Genomic DNA, 19,125 nt, shown 5'->3' with positions numbered 1-19,125 from the left:
GAAAGGTCATTGATGCCCAGTTTTTTGAACAGCTGAATAAGACACGTTTCACTGCTGATATCAAAAAGAAGCTGTTATAAAGCACAGTTCCCCTCCTCTAGAATGGTACAGTCTGCCTCTCTCTTCCTTTGTCTTGGTTGTTGGACAGGATGTGTATGATGTTGGGGTAGTTATAGCTGATTTGGGAGAGACTGAGCAGAGTGTGCATTCTCACTAAACAGGGTAAAAAAAGGACAAGAAACAAGAAAAAAATGAGGGAGCAGGCCAGGTAGCCAGAACACAAATGTGCATGAACTCCTTGTTGCTGACATTTCTTGAGAAAAAATAAACAATCAAATTCCATGCTGGTAGCTCTGTGGAAAGACTTAAAGCCTGTCCAACAGTTCTGACTCCTTCCATTTCTTCCTTCCATGGAAGAAAATGAAAATATCATGTGGTCAGACATTGCAAGTAACTCAGGATGGATCCCTCCCACTCCTCAAGATTTGAGACAGGACCAAAGTTGCCCAGGTGAGGACCAAAATGGGTGACAAAAGACCTTCTGTGCAACTCACTATTTCTCATTATTTATTAGTTCCTCAGCAACAGGTGTGGGATGGGGTGGGGTGGGGAAACAGTCTCCCTACCAGACAAATGGGCAGAATGCATTCTAATCCATGACAACCTGGAGCGGGGGCAAAAATATTAGGATGGAACAAGTATAGTGTGAGTACCCCCTGCACCATATGTAGTGTTCATTTTACCAGTCCTAGAAAATATCTTAGGAATTGGTATCTTCTTGGGGAAGATACTGCAAACCTCTGTTGGAGAATATTGGCCAAGAGTCATTGTGGCAAAGGCTGTGTTAAGGGGAGAGGCAAAATAGGATCCTGTCACTCTCCCTTTCCTTAGGCAGGTAGGCCATAAAGGCAGTAAAAGTCATCCAGAGGCCATGCAGAAAAAGGAAAGATCACTATCGTATTGGACAGAGTTGGAATAACATGACCAGTGCACAGTGCTTTAATGGCCCCATCTGACTAATAAAAAAGCCAGATGGACCTTGGAGGATGACTATAGATGATCAAGAATTTAGCAAGGTAGTGCTTCCCAAATGTTGCTTTTCCCCATACCATACAAGTACTAGAAAAACTAACATCTGCTCTTGGTTCTATTCGTGTTCTTTTAGACTTCATTGATATATATATATATATATATATATATTTTTTTTTTTTTGCCTCTCTGTTCAAGTAGTGAAACAGATCAGTTCACCGTGATGTGGAATGACAGACAATGGGTTTTCTAGGTCTCACCTCAAGGGTATCTGCATAGTCCCACTGTTTGTCATGACCTGGCAGCTGGGTACCTCACCCTCTGCTTGTTTCCTATAGGCATTGATTGCTGTCATTGTGTTGATGATGTCATGCTAACTGGAAAACATGGTGCTCTCTTTTTTTTCTTTTTTTTTTCATTTTTATTTTTTTATTTTTTATTTTTTAACTTTTATTTAATGAATATAAATTTCCAAAGTACAGCTTATGGATTGCAATGGCTCCCCCCCAATAACGTCCCTCCCACCCGCAACCCTCCCCTTTCCCACTCCTTCTCCCCTTCCATTCACATCAAGATTCATTTTCGATTCTCTTTATATACAGAAGATCAGTTTAGCATACATTAAGTAAAGATTTCAACAGTTTGCTCCCACACAGAAACATAAAGTGAAAAATACTGTTTGAGTACTAGTTATAGCATTAAATCTCAATGTACAGCACACTAAGGACAAAGATCCTACATGAGGAGTAAGTGCACAGTGACTCCTGTTGTTGACTTAACAAATTGACACTCCTGTTTATGGCATCAGTAATCACCCTAGGCTCTTGTCATGAGCTGCCAAGGCTATGGAAGCCCCCTGAGTTCACTGACTCTGATATTTTTAGACAAGGCCATGGTCAAAGTGGAAGTTCTCTCCTCCCTTCAGAGAAAGGTACCTCCTTCTTTGATGACCCATTCTTTCCAATGGGATGTCACTCACGGAGATCTTTCATTTAGGTTTTTTTTCCCCCCAGAGTGTCTTGGCTTTCCATGCCTAAAATACTCTCATGGGCTTTTCAGCTGGATCCGCATGCCTTAAGGGCTGATTATGAGGCCAGAGTGCTGTTTAGGGCATTTGCCATTCTATGGGTCTGCTGTGTATCTCACTTCAACATGGTGCTCTCTTGCAGGACATAGTGGGCCATCTTTGTACCTGCCTCCAGGTGAGACCAATGAGTGATCAATTTCCACAAAATATTCTTCCTGTACATGCTATAGAAACAATGTTAAAACATCATATCACAGAAGAAAGGGACACAGAGGTTGTAAGAGCTGGTTAGGAGGAGTGGAATGTAGATATTCAGCTGGACATGATGGCACTATCTTGATTATAACCACTCTCTTGCCTACTAGGTGACCCTAGCACTCATCCAAAACCAATGGGTTAAACAAAGTCTTTAAGGCAGTCTATCAAGAATCCTGTACTGGGAACTGAAGCTTAAGTCTTGTAACTAATGCCTGATCTGTTAATATTTCTGAATTATGTTTGATTACATGTAGGTAGGCCATGGGGCCATCTCTATCTAGCTTAGTGAGTGAATCCTTTCCTACTGCTCAGTAGTATGGGGATCCATCTATCTTGTGATTACTCCAGACTATACTTCTGTGGACAAGTCCCTCCAGCCCTCTGCTCAACACCATATAAACTACACTCTGCATAATCCTGGGTTTGTTTGAGTCTCTTCAGTCTAATCATCATTCCACTTTTGACCATTTGTGGATTATTGTACACTAGGTTCTCCTAATGTATTTATTTTATACTCTAAAATTTCCCTCCTAATTAAGTTGTTTGCCAATAATGGTTTTATCATGTTTTTTTTTTTTTAATTTTGACAGGTAGAGTTAGACAGTGAGAGAAAGAGACAGAGAGAAAGGCCTTCCTTCTGTTGGTTCACCCCCCAAATGACCGCTACACCTATCTGAAGCCAGGAGCCAGGTGCTTTCTCCTGGTCTTCCATGAGGGTGCAGGGGCCCTAGCACTTGGGCCATCCTCCACTGCCTTCCTGGGCCACAGCAGAGAGCTGGACTGGAAGAGGAGCAACTGGGACTAGAAACCGGCACCCATATGGGATGCTGGTGCCACAGGTGGAGGATTAGCCAACTGAGCCACAGCTCCGGCCCTTTATCATGTTTGTTACAGTAATAACTATTTCTTGTTTCTGTGTACCGTGTTTGGAAAACATTCCTATCCCATGGTTCACTCTTTCACAATATTATTAGAATTAGAGTTTTAATAATTGACTATGAGCTAATAAAACTGATTATCCCTTGGGAACCCATCTAGGGATTCCTGTAGAAATGTTATAATGCTTCCTTCTTTTTCCCCTGCCCCCACTTTCTTCCTTGGCTGGATAACCCCATACATTAAATATATAACAGTTGGCTTTCTATCACTTAGAATAATTGGCTTTTAAATTTTGTTTTGTGAAAATTCAGTCTTGTTAATTAGTTGACCTTTATGAATAAAATATGCACATTTTCATTCAACAGGTTCTGGGGTGATGTAGGTGTTTGATACAGAGTGTTACTTAATTCACTGGAAATATAATTGCCTTTTCAAAACTGTAACTTTGGTCTTGATCCTTGCCATGTGTGGGAAAGAAAATTCGTGTTTCTGTATAATTTATTTTCAGTCACAGAAGAAAGGACTAAATATTTATTTAAGATATAAAATGCATAAGAAATTCATGGCAAACCTCAAATGAAGAATTAGTCTTTTCAAATCTGACATCAAATAAAGATGTTAGAGGGGGCATTTAGCCTAGTGGTTGAGATGCCTGTGTCCCACATTTGAGTACATGGGTTCAATTACTGTCTAGCTCCTGCCAATGCAGAACCTGGAAGGTAGTGGTGATGGTTGACATAACTGGTATCCTACCACATGGGAGGCTGAATTGCATTTGTGGCTCCCAGCTTTGACCCTGGCCTAGCCCCAGCCCAGGTCTAGCTGTTAAGAAGTGAACCAATAGGTGGACACACTCTCTGTCTCTCTGATTATTAGATAAATAAATACTTAATTTAAAAATACAATGAATATTATACTCTCCTTCAATCTTCATCTGAGGAAATACTACTTAACCTTCAAATCTAAGTCATAATAATACTTTTTGAGAGAGAGACAGAAGAAGATAATATTTATTCTTGTATTTCTAACCCAAAGTCTAACTCTTCCTACTCACTTCTTTTAAAAAATGTTTATTTACTTGAGATGGAAGAAGAGGTGGGGGAGGGCGAGCTTTCACCTTTCAGTTCACTTCCCATGTGCCTGCAATAGGTAAGCTGGGTTGAGCCAAAGCTGGGATCTGAAAATTCAATCCTGGTCTCCCATGTGGGTGGCAGGAATCCAGTTATGTGTGCCATCACCACTGCCTCCCAGGGTCTGCATTAGGAGGCTGCAGTCAGAAGCTAGAACTTGGACTTGAACACAAGTACTCCAATATGGAACATGGGCATCTTAACTGGTGAGTCAACACCTACCGTTTCTACTGGTTTTAATTGTGCTGTACCTTTTCTACATTTTATCTGATAACAGCCACTGTACATTTGCTTGCTCTGCACTGCTATACAATGTATCCTGGTGGATTTAGGTTCTTAATTGTATATTCTAACCCAAACAACTGGTCAGAGAATCAGAACAAAACTCAGATTGTACCAATGAATTCTTTCTTTCAAAAATTTGATCTGCTAGACCCATTTAAAGAAGAGGATGTGGCTAAATCTGAAGTTCCTTACCTTTTTGAAGTGTAGTTCTTCAAAACTGCCCTTGATTTTGTAAGCCTTTCAGTAAGTATTCTATACCTTTTTTCTTTTTTTAACATTTTATTTATTTATTTGACAGGTAGAGTTACAGACAGTGAGAGAGAGAGAGAGACAGAGAGAAAGGTCTTCCTTCCATTGGTTCACTCTCCAAATGGCCGCAATTGCTGAAGCTGCGCCAATCCGAAGTCAGGAGCCAGGTGCTTCTTCCTGGTCTCCCATGCGGGTGCCGGGACCCAAGCACTTGGGCCATCCTCTACTGCTATTCCAGGCCATAGCAGAGAGTTGGACTGGAAGAGGAGCAGCCGGGTCTAGAACCGGTGTCCATATGGGATGCCAACGCAGAGGATTAGCCTAGTATGCCACGGCGCCTGCCCTCCCATACCTTTTTTCTTAAGGCAAACAAGCCAATTATTATAAAGACTTTGCCCACTCCCAACCCTCAAAAGTTTGTTGAGCGATTGAATGAAGGCAAAATCTTATAACCACCAACTATCTCTATAAAGTATTTAGCATGTGTTTTTTAGGTCATGGACATGTTTGGCTTGTCTGTCCTGCAGCCTTTTCTCCAGGAGCTGATTTTTGCTTCATCTACAAGGTTAATGGAGATCACCAAGTTACTCCAAGGACACCTTAACTCACGGCCAAAATATATCTGATGAGAGTTGCAGTCAGTCCCGCAAATTTGAAAAGGGATCACCAAGATAGACATTCTTAGTGTTATATGTTGAATTTATATGGTGTGAAGCATGTTTCCAGCTACACTGCAAAAATCCGTTTTGTGTGTGTAGGCATTTGGGCAAGTCACTTCAATTCTCTGTGTTTTCATTATCACATTTGTAGAATGGAGAATATACTATCTCCATTCCAGGGCCATTTGAATGTGGTAATGAGTATTAAGTATATTATATAATTAATTCATAGTAGTGTGCAATTTAATTTCCTTACTCCTTTGATATCCTTATTCCTTCAGATATCCTTTTATCCTTTTAAATAGTATCTAGTTTTTGGGGTCCTGAGTCATTTTTGTCGCTCCCCCTCTTCGTGGAGGAACGACACAGGACCCTGTGCTGTTCTTTTGCTGCTCGGCCCTCCCCGGGTTTGCTGCTGGTTCTTCCCTGGTTGGCTACCGATCCTTCCACCTCCGTGGAAGGGCGGTTCCCCCTGCCACATTCCCCACTTCCGCGGGGGAGCGGCACACCGCCGGCCAGCTCTCTCGGGTGCTGCACAGGTGTTCCTTCAGATAGATGTTCCCCTTAGATGTTCCTGGTGCATGTTGTCTCTCTCCTCCTTTATAGTCCTCTTCCACCAATCCCAACTCTGCTACCCACACGCCGAGTACGCTGCTTTCCTCCAATCAGGAGTAGGTCCTACAGTTTATTGGTTGAACTGGAGGCAGCTGTATAGAAGCTGTTTCCCCCTTCTCAGCGCCATATTGTGGGAGAGCAGATGCATAGAATAAGTCTTAATTCCAGTAACTTAGTCTAGTCCGGGTTGCTCCCCACAATTTTTACAACAGATTCCACACAAAAATCCTACTATGTGCCAAGTGCTTTGCTTAGATTCTTATTCACTAAGAATGTCACTGAATTCTTATTCTGAAGATATAGGAAAAAACAAACTCAGTTTGTCCTGTACTTTCACAACACAATCAATATAGAATTCTTCTGTGTCCCAGTGTGTGGGGCTTCCCCCTTGAGCACACCAAGCAAGTAATTCAATTTACTCAGTGGAGTGTCTACTGGTTCAGTGCAATTCTGACACTGTTTACCTGGAGACAGAAACGGACACCACTGATTGAGGGCTCAGTCCCTCATTTCAGGTGCCAGTGCATGTCCAGGCTTCCAGAACTTCTGATTGACCAACTATCAACTGGAGTTCTCAATACCCTCCCTGAGGATTTGACTAATTTGCTAAGGTGGTTCACAGAACTCAGGGAAACATTTTACTCCCATTTATTGGCTTATTATATGGAGTACTACAAAAGTTACAGATGAAGAGTTGAAGAGGGCATGGCATGTGTCAAAGAGTGCAGTTTCTATACCCTCTCCATGTGTCACCCTACAGAAACCTCCAACTGATCAGCTACCCAGAAGTCCCCCTCCCCCTGCCCAATTTTTTGGCTTTTTATGGAAACGTTTTAAGGTAGGTATGATTGATTACAACACTGAGCATTGGGGATCAACTTAAACTTCAGGTTCTAACTGCTTCTTGAGACTGAGGGGTGAGGCTGAAAGTCCTAATCTTCGTATCACCCTTGGTCTTGGTGACCAGCCTCTACTCTGAACTCATTAGTACACAAAATACACCACTCTGGCAATTCCAAGTATAGTAGGAGCTGAGTGTCACCAAAATAGGGAGGGAGATCAAATACTGTCTACATTTGATATCAGACCGCTCTAAGTGATTTGCTTATATTGACTAGTTCGATTCTCACAGTATCCTCTTGTGTAGATATTTTTATGTGTTGTAGATGAAGAAAGCAACCATATTTCAAGATGTATTCTACCTAGTCTCCCATATATCCTTCATCTTTAGTGCTTGCCCAGAACTTCCTCAACCTTGCACACTTGGGTTCATAGCCAAAATAATATTTCTGGGGCCCACAGGGTAAATGGATCAAGCTACTCAAAGCTGGAGGTGACCAGACATTCGGTGCTGTGCTTGGCTCACACCCCACTTAGTACCACACTGAGGCTAAGAGTATAAATATTTTATGCAAAGCCATACAAGGTAGGTGATTTTAGAATAATTCTGACAACAATGATGGGGAAGAGCAAAATGTTTTCTAATTAGTGCTTACTCTCAGGTAAACAAAACACATAATACTCTTTAGTTGTCACAGAAAATTGACAGAGGTAAAGTACAAAGTCACTCACAGGCATTATGAGATTTTAGAACTCAAGACTTACTCTATTTGTCAAATTATTTCCTGTTACAAATATTCCACTAGGTCTTTTTCTGATGTAATGGTCAAATGCCTGTGTTTCTAAATTACCAACAAACACAAAGTTGTTTTAGAATACATAGCCCAATTTCCTCATATGCTTTTTGATTTCTTTGCTGAGAGTCTAGATTCTCTTAAGAAAACAAAATGTTTTTGATGTATAGCAGGTGTTTGATTCTGCAATGAAAGTGTTCTGCTCAGCAGAGCACTTTGCCAGTCTTAGTTTTTGCAATGCCAATGAAAGAAAAAAGTGCTTGTAATTTTACTACTGAAGAAATGAACTGTATTTAAACTATGTGAATAATTAGCTTTCTAAGGAAATTCTAATGGGAAGGAGATGGCATTAGATTTGTATACAAGTGATCTTCAAAGCTTCATGGAAAATGTATATTATTAAAAAAGTATGCATGAGTTTCAATAATTTTTTGCACCAAAGTAAACATATAATTTTCCATAAGCATTTTGAAGTATTCTTGTGTGATCAGTAGTGAATCTATCATAGGTCGTTCCTCAATTTTAAAGATGTTGTCTTCAAACTTCAATATTCTTTCATCTTAAAAAAGGAAGCAACACCTAGTACCCAAAGACTCACAAAATATTCCATTTTGAACACTCTTCTTCAGTTATATTTTTTAACTTTTATTTAATAAATATAAATTACCAAAGTACAGTTTTTGGATTACAGTGGCTTTTTCCCCCCATAACCTCCCTCCCACCCGCAACCATCCTATCTCCCGCTCCCTCTTGCATCCCATTCACATCAAGATTCATTTTCAATTCTCTTTATATACAGAAGATCAATTTAGTGCATACTAAGTAAAGATTTCAACAGTTTGCACCCACATAGAAACACAAAGTGTAAAATACTGTTTGAGTACTAGTTATACCATTAATTCACATAGTACAACACATTAAGGACTGAGATCCTACATGGGGAGTAAGTGCACATTGACTCCTCTTGTTGGTTTAACAATTGACACTCTTGTTTATGGCGTCAGTAATCACCCGAGGCTCTTGCATGAGTTGCCAAGGCTATGGAAGCCTTTTGAATTCACCAACTCCAATCTTACTTAGACAAGGCCATAGTCAAAGTGGAAGTTCTCTCCTCCCTTCAGAGAAAGGTACCTCCTTCTTTGATGACCCGTTGTTTCCACTGGGATCTCACTCGCAGAGATCTTTCCTTTAGGTCATTTTTTTTTTTTTTCCCCACAGTGTCTTGGCTTTCCATGCCTGAAATACTCATGGGCTTTTCAGCTGGATCCAAATGCCTTAAGGGCTGATTCTGAAGCCAGAGTCCAGAGTGCTGTTTAGGACATCTGCCACTCTATGGGTCTACTGAGTATACTGCTTCCCATGTTGGATCGTTCTCTCCTTTTTAATTCTATCAGTTAGTATTAGCAGACACTAGTCTTGTTTATGTGATCCCTTTGATTCTTAAACCTATCATTATGATCAATTATGAACTAAAACTGATCAGTTTGACTTATGAGATGGCATTGGTACATACAACCTTGATGAGATTGAATTGGAATCCCCTGGCACATTTCTAACTCTACCATTTGGGGCAAGTCAGATTGAACATGTGCTGAACTGTACATCTCCTCCCTCTCTTATTCCCACTCTTATATTTAATAAGGATCACTTTTCAGTTAAATTTCAACACCTAAGATTACTTCTGTGTTAATTAAAGAGTTCACCCAATAGTATTAAGTAGAACAAAAAAAAAATACTAAAAGAGATAAAGTATTAAGTTGTTCCTCGACAGGACAAGGGCTGATCAAGTCATTGTTTCTCATTGTGTCCATTTCACTTCAACAGGTTTCCTTTTTGGTGCTTGGTTAGTTGTCACTGATCAGGGAGAACATATGATATTTGTCCCTTTGGGACTGGCTTATTTCACTCAGCATGATGTTTTCCAGATTCCTCCATTTTGTTGCAAATCACCAGATTTCATTGTTTTTGACTGCTGTATAGTATTCTATAGAGTACATGTCCCATAATTTCTTTATCCAGTCAACTGTTGATGGGCATTTAGGTTGATTCCAGGTCTTAGCTATTGTGAATTGAGCTGCAATAAACGTTGAGGTGCAGAAGGCTCTTTTATTTGCCAATTCAATTTCTTTTGGGTAAATTCCAAGGAGTGGGATGGCTGGGTTGTATGGTAGAGTTATATTCAGGTTTCTGAGGAATCTTGACTGACTTCCATAGTGGCTTTACCAGTTTGCATTCTCACCAACAGTGGGTTAGTGCCCCTTTTCCCCCACATCCTTGCCAGCATCTGCTGTTGGTAGATTTCTGTATGTGTGCCATTCTAACTGAGGTGAGGTGAAACTTCGTTGTGGTTTTGATTTGCATTTCCCTGATGGTTAGTGATCCTGAATATTTTTTCATGTGCTTGTTGGCCATTTGGATTTCCTCTTTTGAAAAATGTCTATTGAGGTCCTTGACCCATCTCTTAAGTGGGTTGTTTGTTTTGTTGTTGTGGAGTTTCTTGATTTCTTTGTAGATTCTAGTTATTAACCCTTTATCTGTTGCATAATTTGCAAATATATTTTCCCATTCTGTCGGTTGTCTCTTCACTTTCCTGACTGTTTCTTTTGAAGAACAGAAACTTCTCAATTTGATGCAATCCCAAATGTTAATTTTGGCTTTGACTGCCTGTGCCTCCAGGGTCTTTTCCAAGAAGTCTTTGCCGGTACCTATATCTTGCAGGGTTTCTCCAATGTTCTCTAATAATTTGATGGTGTCAGGTCATAGATTTTGATCTTTAATGTATGTTGAGTGGACTTTTGTGTAAGGTGTAAGGTAGGGGTCTTGCTTCATGCTTCTGCATGTGGAAATCCAGTTTTCCCAGCACCACTTGTTGAATAGACTGTCCTTGCTCCAGGAATTGGTTTTAGATCCTTGATCAAATATAAGTTGGCTGTGGATGTTTGGATTGATTTCTGGTGTTTCAATTCTGTTCCATTGGTCTATCCATCTGTTTCTGTACCAGTACCATGCTGTTTTGATTACAACTGCCCTGTAGTATGTCCTGAAATCTGGTATTGAGATGCCTCCGACTTTCTTTTTGTTGTACAAGATTGTTTTAGCTATTCAAGGTCTCCTGTGCCTCCATATGAATTTCAGCATCATTTTTTTCCAGATCTGAGAAGAATGTCTTCAGTATCTTGATTGGTATTGCATTGAATCTATAAATTGCTTTTGGGAGAATGGACATTTTGATGATATTGATTCTTCCAATCCATGAGCATGGAAGATTTTTCAATTTTTTGGTATCTTCTTCTATTTCTTTCTTTAGGATTTTGTAATTTTCATCGTAGAGATCTTTAATGTCCTTGTTTAAGTTTATTCCAAGGTATTTGATTGTTTTTGTAGCTATTGTGAATGGGATTGATCTTAGCAGTTCTTTCTCATCCGTGGCATTGCCTGTGTATACAATAGCTGTTGACTTTTGTACATTGCTTTTATATTCTGCTACTTTGCCAAACTCTTCTATGAGTTCCAATAGTCTCTTAGTTTAGTTCTTTGGATCCCCTAAATAAAGAATCATATCATCTGCAAAGAGGGATAGTTGGACTTCTTCCTTCCCAATTTGTATCCCTTTAATTTCTTTTTCTTGCCTAATGGCTCTGGCTAAAACTTCCAGAACTATATTGAACAGCTGTGGTGAGAGTGGGTATCCCTATCTGGTAACAGATCTCAGTAGAAATGCTTCCAACTTTTCCCCATTCAATAGGATGCTGGCTGTGGGTTTTTCATAAATTGCTTTGATTGTATTGAGGAATGTTCCTTCCATACCCAATTTGCTTATAGTTTTCATTATGAAAGGTGTTATATTTTATCAAATGCTTTCTCTGCATCTATTGAGATAACCATATGTATTTTTCCTCTGCAGTTTGTTAATGTGGTGTATCACATTGATTGATTTGTGAACATGGAAGCATCCCATACCAGGGATAAATCCCACTTGGTCTGGGTGGATGATCTTTCTAATGTGTTATTGCATTCTATTGGCCAGAATTTTATTGAGGATTTTTGCATCTATGTTCATCAGGGATTCTGGTCTATAATTTTCTTTCAATGCTTCATCTTTTTCCAGCTAGGGATTAAGGTGATGCTGGCTTCATAGAAATAATTTGGGAGGATTCCCTCTTTTTCAGTTATATTGTTTTAACCACTTGTATAACTGTAAAGTGTGATCTTTTGGACCTTTCTGAAAAGCTGTGTTTGGTAAGTGATATGATTGCTTTTTAGGATGGAACAAGTCCTTGTTATTGGTGGGCTATAACATCTTGGTAACATCTCCAGTTTGTGACAAAGTGCACCGGAGTTGTCCATCAGTGATCACCAGTGATGTCTGTCCCTATGTAGGTAAAATCTCCATTCACTGCCAGCACAATATTGAATCCAGAGCCTATTGTCTTCTTGTCTCAGCAGGCAATTGGCATTTGCCCCAAAAATAGCTTTGTGGAAAATAAGCGATAATTGACAGTTGGAGGTCATGCCCTATAAATATTAAAAGTTCCGGGCTGCAGGCACATTTTAGAGTAGAGCCTGGAACTCCTCATTTATTGATAACATCTTTCAAACTGCCAGTGGCAGACATTTCAACTAATCAAGGTTTTAGACAAATAAGATAATTTCCCTTTTTGACACCATTTCTTTTTGTGGATACAGCATTTTGCAAATGCAAAGATCTTTCAACCTATATTCTGAAGGAACAAGGTGAGGGTAACCTTAAATATAGTGCTGAACTTGCCATTGATTTAAGCAGAGGGGTACTTGCCCTGCCTCCCACCTGACACATAGATTACAAAAACAACTGATGGCTTCAACAAGAAGTGGCAGTGACTAGACAGGGTTCTTGATAGGTGAGGGAGTGCAGGGGAACAGGAAGAGAGAGAGAGTTAATAGTATGGTTAATAGTGAAACTTAAGAAAAAATATATACACATATTCTGAAGTGACGATTGTACATGAAAAACAAAATAGATACAGATTTTTGTGTTTTGTTGAAAGGAAAATACACACTGTGAGGATCCATTATGTTGAGCTACATTTAGAAACAATCAACTGGAAAAGTGAAGTTTATTCATTGTATATGACCTGGAATTCTTCCCTTCTGAAAACAGGTGCAGGGAAGGCTGTGTCTACGTGAGATGCATAATTATTATACACTTCTTGAGGGCATTTCTCTTCCCACTCAGATACATTTTTTTAATTCAAGATTTCTACTTTATCAGTTAAATGGTAACTTCAGTTCCATTCTTTGCTAAAGGAAGTGCTTATTCATTAATAGGAAAGCAAAGCAAAGAGCCCACAGCTGCCTAAATGGTAAACGGAACATTTTCTGTTTTTATTATCTGCCAAAATAATGCCCAACATTATAAGAACAAAAAAGATAAATACATCTGAAGGCTTGAAAAAAATCAATTTGTTTCAGCATTACATTATTTTTATGAGAAGGCAAACCTAAACAAAGAAACCTAAAGAGATGCTTGTGTTATTTATGTGAATCGTAACCACACATATTAAAATATAACAGGTTTGCTTAGCTCAGTTCCTGAGGTTTTTTTTAGTCAAAAGTTAGTTTCTCCCAGAAGATGTGTAAGTATCTAGAAAAGTCTTCAGTGAATGTGGCCTATTGCAACCATAATTACCCCTAAAAGCTTCAACTTCTGTAATTTAAAGCATGGTGTTTGTTTTAAGAAGATATGACTTCAAATTCAGCCTTGATAATTCCTCTCTCTCTCTCTCTTAACTTTATTACTGATGGGATTTTGCCCTAGTAGTTAAGACATTGCTTGGGATTCTTGCATCTGATATCAAAGTGCCTGAGTTTAATACTTGGCTCCACTCTGCACTTGACTTAATCTTCCTGCTAAAGCAAACCTTGGAAGGCAGTGGTGATAGATCAAGAGATTGGGTTCCTGTCACCCACATAAGAGACCTAGATTGATTTTCTGGCTTCAAACTTCAGTCTGAGCCAGGGTGTGTCCCAAGCAACTGGGGAGCGAGTCAGTGGATGGGAGAACCCTGTCTGTCTCTTGACTCTCATATCATTCAATCAAATCAATCAATAATTTAAGCAGTACTATAACTTTCTCCCATATTTCTGTATCTATTGTGTTATGTGTATATTCTTCATATATGACATTGGAATACATTCTTAACATACCACATTGGGAGACAGGACACACATCTCAGGCATTTCTGTATACTTCACTTCCTTTGGCAAGGTTATTTCATAAGAGAAGCTCTCTGTGTGTGGATGAAGAATGAATATATTTACAGTACTCTTGGTATATTTTGATTTTATGTATATCAATACATTGAGGATAAAGATAAGGTTGATATCAAGGCTTTTAGTTAAATTATGATGTTTAATGTAGTCTTAATATTCTGTATTTTCAAGATATTTAAAAAAACACTGAAAAATTAGAGTTTAGAACACAAAAATTTAAGAAAGAAACTCTCCAACGCTATCAACCTTCTTTTGTTTGTTTGAAATTTCCTATCTATATGACAGGAAGAGAATAAGAGCCTGGTGTCCTTTAGAGATACAATTGCTGCCCAGTAAACATGAAACTGTATTATAAACTTCTTTAGAATAGTTTGTAATGAGTAATGAATGAATGTCCTTGAAAAATACATCACAGTTTGTTCTAAGTGAAATTAAAGTATAAATATAAATAAAAAACAAACGTGATGCACTGTGGACCTCTGTTTTTTTTTTTTTTTTTTTTTTTTTTTTTTTTTTTTTTTTTTTGTCCTATCAGGGGAAGGGAGTAGAAGTCAGGAACTGTTTGCAAAATTAGCCCACATTCCTTCCATTAACATAGAAAACATCTGACCCACATTTGCCCTAGTTTGCTGAACGCTTTGTATCTTCTATGGATAAAGTGTCTGTTCTTCCCCAGCATCCTGATGGCAGGAGAGAGAGCTGTGGGTAAGCAAAGTTGGATGGTTTTCAAAACTGTCATCCCTAGCAGATTTACAACCACAAAGAGATTGCCATTAAATTTAGTCAGTGACCTCGAGCTTAGAATAATCCTGAACTGGTACTTTCAGCCAGGGGTGGACTAAAGTCTAAGGAGCAATTAGGGGCAAATCACCAGATTGGATTCGGACATGTGGGGTGAGAGGTGAGTAGAAGATAATTTAGATCTAACTGAGGAATGATCCTGTCTCTGTTGAGCAGTCAGAGGAACTCAGCAGGATTAGCTGCCAGTAAGAGTATCACAGTCAGCTCTTCTCAAATTTGAGAGTGCGTAAAAAAAAAAAAAAAAATCACCGGAGGATCTTGTTAAAATGCAGATTCTGATGCAGTAGGTCTCAGCCAGGGCCCAAGATTCCATGTTTCTGATGAGTTCCCCAGTGATGTTGATGTTCCTGTTGGTCCTCAAATGGCAAGGGTCTGGTGTTGTACTAACACAGAATTGCACAGCCACATGGGGATATTGGGCTCTGAATTGAGAAATGCTGTAACTGTAGCCTGCATATAAAAGCTTAAATGTTGAGATGTGATAAAAGCTTCAATTCCCCCATTTTTCAAAATTTTTGCTGCACTAAAAAGAGGCCAAGTACCTGTTAGCTCTTACTTGCATGCTTAAACCCTGATTCCCAGCCCCATGAATCTACTTTCTTTATTTAGAAATTTGTCTATTTTAGACATTTCATAAAAGTAAGAACACATAACATGTTAGAGTTTCTATCTTGTTTCCTAATTAGCATAACATGCTTTCCAGGTTCATCCACACTGGGATGAGTATCAGTACTTCACTCATTTTCATGACCAAATAATAATCCATTATAAGGATATACCACATTTCATTTTCTCATTCATTTGTTGATGGACATTTGGGTTGTTTCCACTTTTTGGCTCTTATGTTTAATGTTACTATGAATATTGCTGTACAAAAATGTGTTTTTGATTCACTTGAACATACAGATGGGAATGGAATTTTTAAACCATATGGAACCTCTTTAATTTTTGAGGAACTGTCAGACTATTTTCCAAAGTGGCTGAACCATTTTACATTACTGATGCATGGAGATTCCGGTTTCTCTATGTCCTCACCAACACTTGTGTCTGAGACACAATTCAGTTCATAATACCATGTAGCTTTATCTTTTCCAGAATGTTGTGATCATGAAAGTATAGAGTGGCTTCTTTCACTTATTAATGTGTATAGAAGAGTTTTCCATACATTTCTGTGGTTTAATAACTCATTTATGTTTATTACCTTGTCATAGTCCTTTTTATAGATGCATTAGTTTCTTTATCCATCCATCTATTGAATGATATCTTGGTACTTTCAGCATTAGGCAAATGTGAAAAAATTCTATTAATTTCTGTGTATCTTTATGCAGGCATAAGATTTCCAACAAATTGTTAAATATGTAGGAGAATATTTGCCAAATCTAATAGTAAGACTATCTTGAGCCTTATAAGGAATCATCACACTGTATTTCAGAATCATGGTACCAGGTTGCACTCCCTTTAGCAGATTTCCTATTGCTCCACGTCCTCACCAGCATTTGGTAATGTGTTTTCCATGTTTGGCTATTCTAATAGTGGTGTAGTGATATGTCATTGCTCTTCTAATTTTTTTTTTTTTTTTGTTTAACTGCTTAAAAAATCATGGTCAGCATCTTTTCATACACTTCTTTGTCATATATGAATATTTTCTTGGTGAGGTGTCTATTCATGCATTTTTCCTCCAGTTCTAAATTGAATTGTCTGCTTTCCTCTTTTTTTAAAAAAAGATTTATTTATTTATTTGAAAGGCATAGTTACAGAGAGAGACGGAAAGACAGAGAGAAAAAGGTTTTCCATCCTCTGGTTCACTCCCCAAAAGGCCTCAAAAGCCAGGGCCAGGCCAGGTTGAAGCCAGAGGCCAGGAGGTTTTTCTGGGTTTTCCATGTGGGTGGCAGGAACTCAAGTACCTAGGACATTATCTGCTGCTTTCCCAGGAGCATAGCAGTAGTGAGCTGGATTTGGAAGTGGAGCACCTGGGGCATGAATCAGCCCACATATGGGATGCCAACTTCTCAGGTGGCAATTTAAGCTGATACACCACAAATCTAGCCCTGTTTGGTTTCTTATTGTTAAGTACTATATATTCTTTATATATATTTTTGATATGTTTCTTATGAGATATTTGTATTGCAAATATTTTCTCCCAGAATGTGACATGTCTTTTCATTGTCACAATAGTGTCTTTACTGAGCAGAAACTTTTAAAATTTAAGTAACATCTTACCTCTCAATTTTTTTCTTTCTTGAATCATGCTTTTGGTATTACATCAAAAAACTCATTGCAAACCTTAGGTCTATGAAATAGCCTTCAGAAAAAGTAAGTATGATTATAGCTAAAGGTATTTTTATAGGTGTTATTTATCAATTTTAGGAAATTTTCTCTGTTAAAAGCTTACTGAAGTTGTTTTATTTTTATCATAAAAGAGTTATTAGATTTTTGACAAATGCTTTTCTGCATCTATTAATATGATCATATGATTTTTATTTTTATCCTATTGATATGTTAATTTACATTAATGGATTTTTGAATGTTGAACAAGATTTGGAATAAATATTACTAGGTTGCAGCATTTAGCTCTTTTTTTACATTGTGGGATTTGATTCTGTCAATATTTCATTTTTTTGCATCAATGTTCATGAGAGTTATTGGTCTGTGATTTCCCTTTCTTGTGATGTTGTTATCTGGTGTTGGCATTAAAGTATTACAGGCCTCATAGAATGAGTCCTTAGATTGCAGAAGGCCCATGAGGTTACACCCAAATAGTCCCAGTTCCTGTTTCCTTCCTTACAAAAATGCTGCTGTTCTTTTCACTAGAGCATATGCTATAATAACTCAGTACATTGCAATTATTATTACTTTGAACAATTATTTATTACTTTATTTAAAAATAAGAAAACTAAAGTATTTTACTTTACCTCCTGTTATTCCTCTATAACACTCCTCCTTTCTTTACATAGATTTTGTATTTCTATTTGCTTTCTATTCTCTGAAAGATTTTCTTAACATTTCTTTCAGGGCATACTTACTGGAAATCAATGGCTTAAATTTTTTGTTTACCTGAGAAAATTTTTACATCTTTTTCACTTTTTAAGGATAACTTCACTCACTAAATAAGAATAGTTATTTTTGCTTTCAACACTTTAAATAGTTTATGCTTGCATTGTTTTTGATAAGAAGTCCATAGTAGTTTTTATCCTTATTCTTCCATAGATAACTTTTCCTCTCTCTGATTTCTTTCAAGATTATTTGTATTTCCTTGTGAGAGTTTTGGTAGATTTTGTTTTTCATGGAATTGTCCCATTGCATCTACATTATCAGATTTGTGGTCCCAGAGGCTACTACAATATTCCTTACAATACTTTCATGTCCGTGGATCAGTAGGAATAACCTCTACTTCATTTCTTTTTTTTAAAGATTTATTTATTTATTTTAAAATCAGAGTTACACAGAGAGAGAAGAGGCTGCAACATTCGGAGTTGCACCGATCTGAAACCAGGAGGTAGGAGCTTCCTCCAGGTCTTCCCATGTTTGTGTAGGAGCCCAAGGACTTGGGCCATCCTCCACTGCACTCCCTGGCCACAGCAGAGAGCTGGCCTGGAAGAGGGGCAACCAGGACAGAATCTGGCGCCCCGACCGGGACTAGAACCGCAAGGTGGAGGATTAGCCTAGTGAGCCGCGGCGCCGGCGGACCTATCATTTTTTGAAAGAGAGTATTGAAATCTCCAGTTGTATTAGTGAATTTGTCTATGTTGCCTTGAAATTCTAATAGTTTTGCCTCATTTATTTTGATTCGGTTGTTAGGGGCTTACATGTTTAGCATTGCTGTCTTCTTGGAGAACTGATTCCTTTATGGTTATGTAAATCCCTTCTTTAACCCTGATCAATGTCCTTGTTCTGAAGGCTATTTCACCTGAAGTTAACATAGCTACTCCAACTTCCTTTGGGATAAGTGGTAGCATGGCTTGTTTTCCCCCATCTTTTTACTTTTAACCTAGCTGTATCTTTATATTTAAAATGGGATTTTTTTAGACAAAATATAGTAGGGCCCTTAAAAAAATCCACCCTGGTATTGGTGGATTTCAAGCATTCTTATTCCAACTGATTATTAATAAGTTCAGTCACTATTCAGAGGATCATAGTTGTCACATTCATTATATTTATTTTGTTTCTTTTGTTCTCTTTTGCTATATTTTTTATTTTATTTGAGGATTTTGTATGATTCTTCTTTCTTCTTCTTTTAGAGAATCCAGTAAACTTTTTTCTTTTCCATTTAAAACAATTTTTTAAAAATTTAATACACATATAAATTT

Source organism: Oryctolagus cuniculus, chromosome 11 (genome assembly GCF_964237555.1).
Source record: "Oryctolagus cuniculus chromosome 11, mOryCun1.1, whole genome shotgun sequence".
NCBI classification, from domain to species: Eukaryota; Metazoa; Chordata; class Mammalia; order Lagomorpha; family Leporidae; genus Oryctolagus; species Oryctolagus cuniculus.
This window is presented reverse-complemented; position numbering follows the sequence as displayed.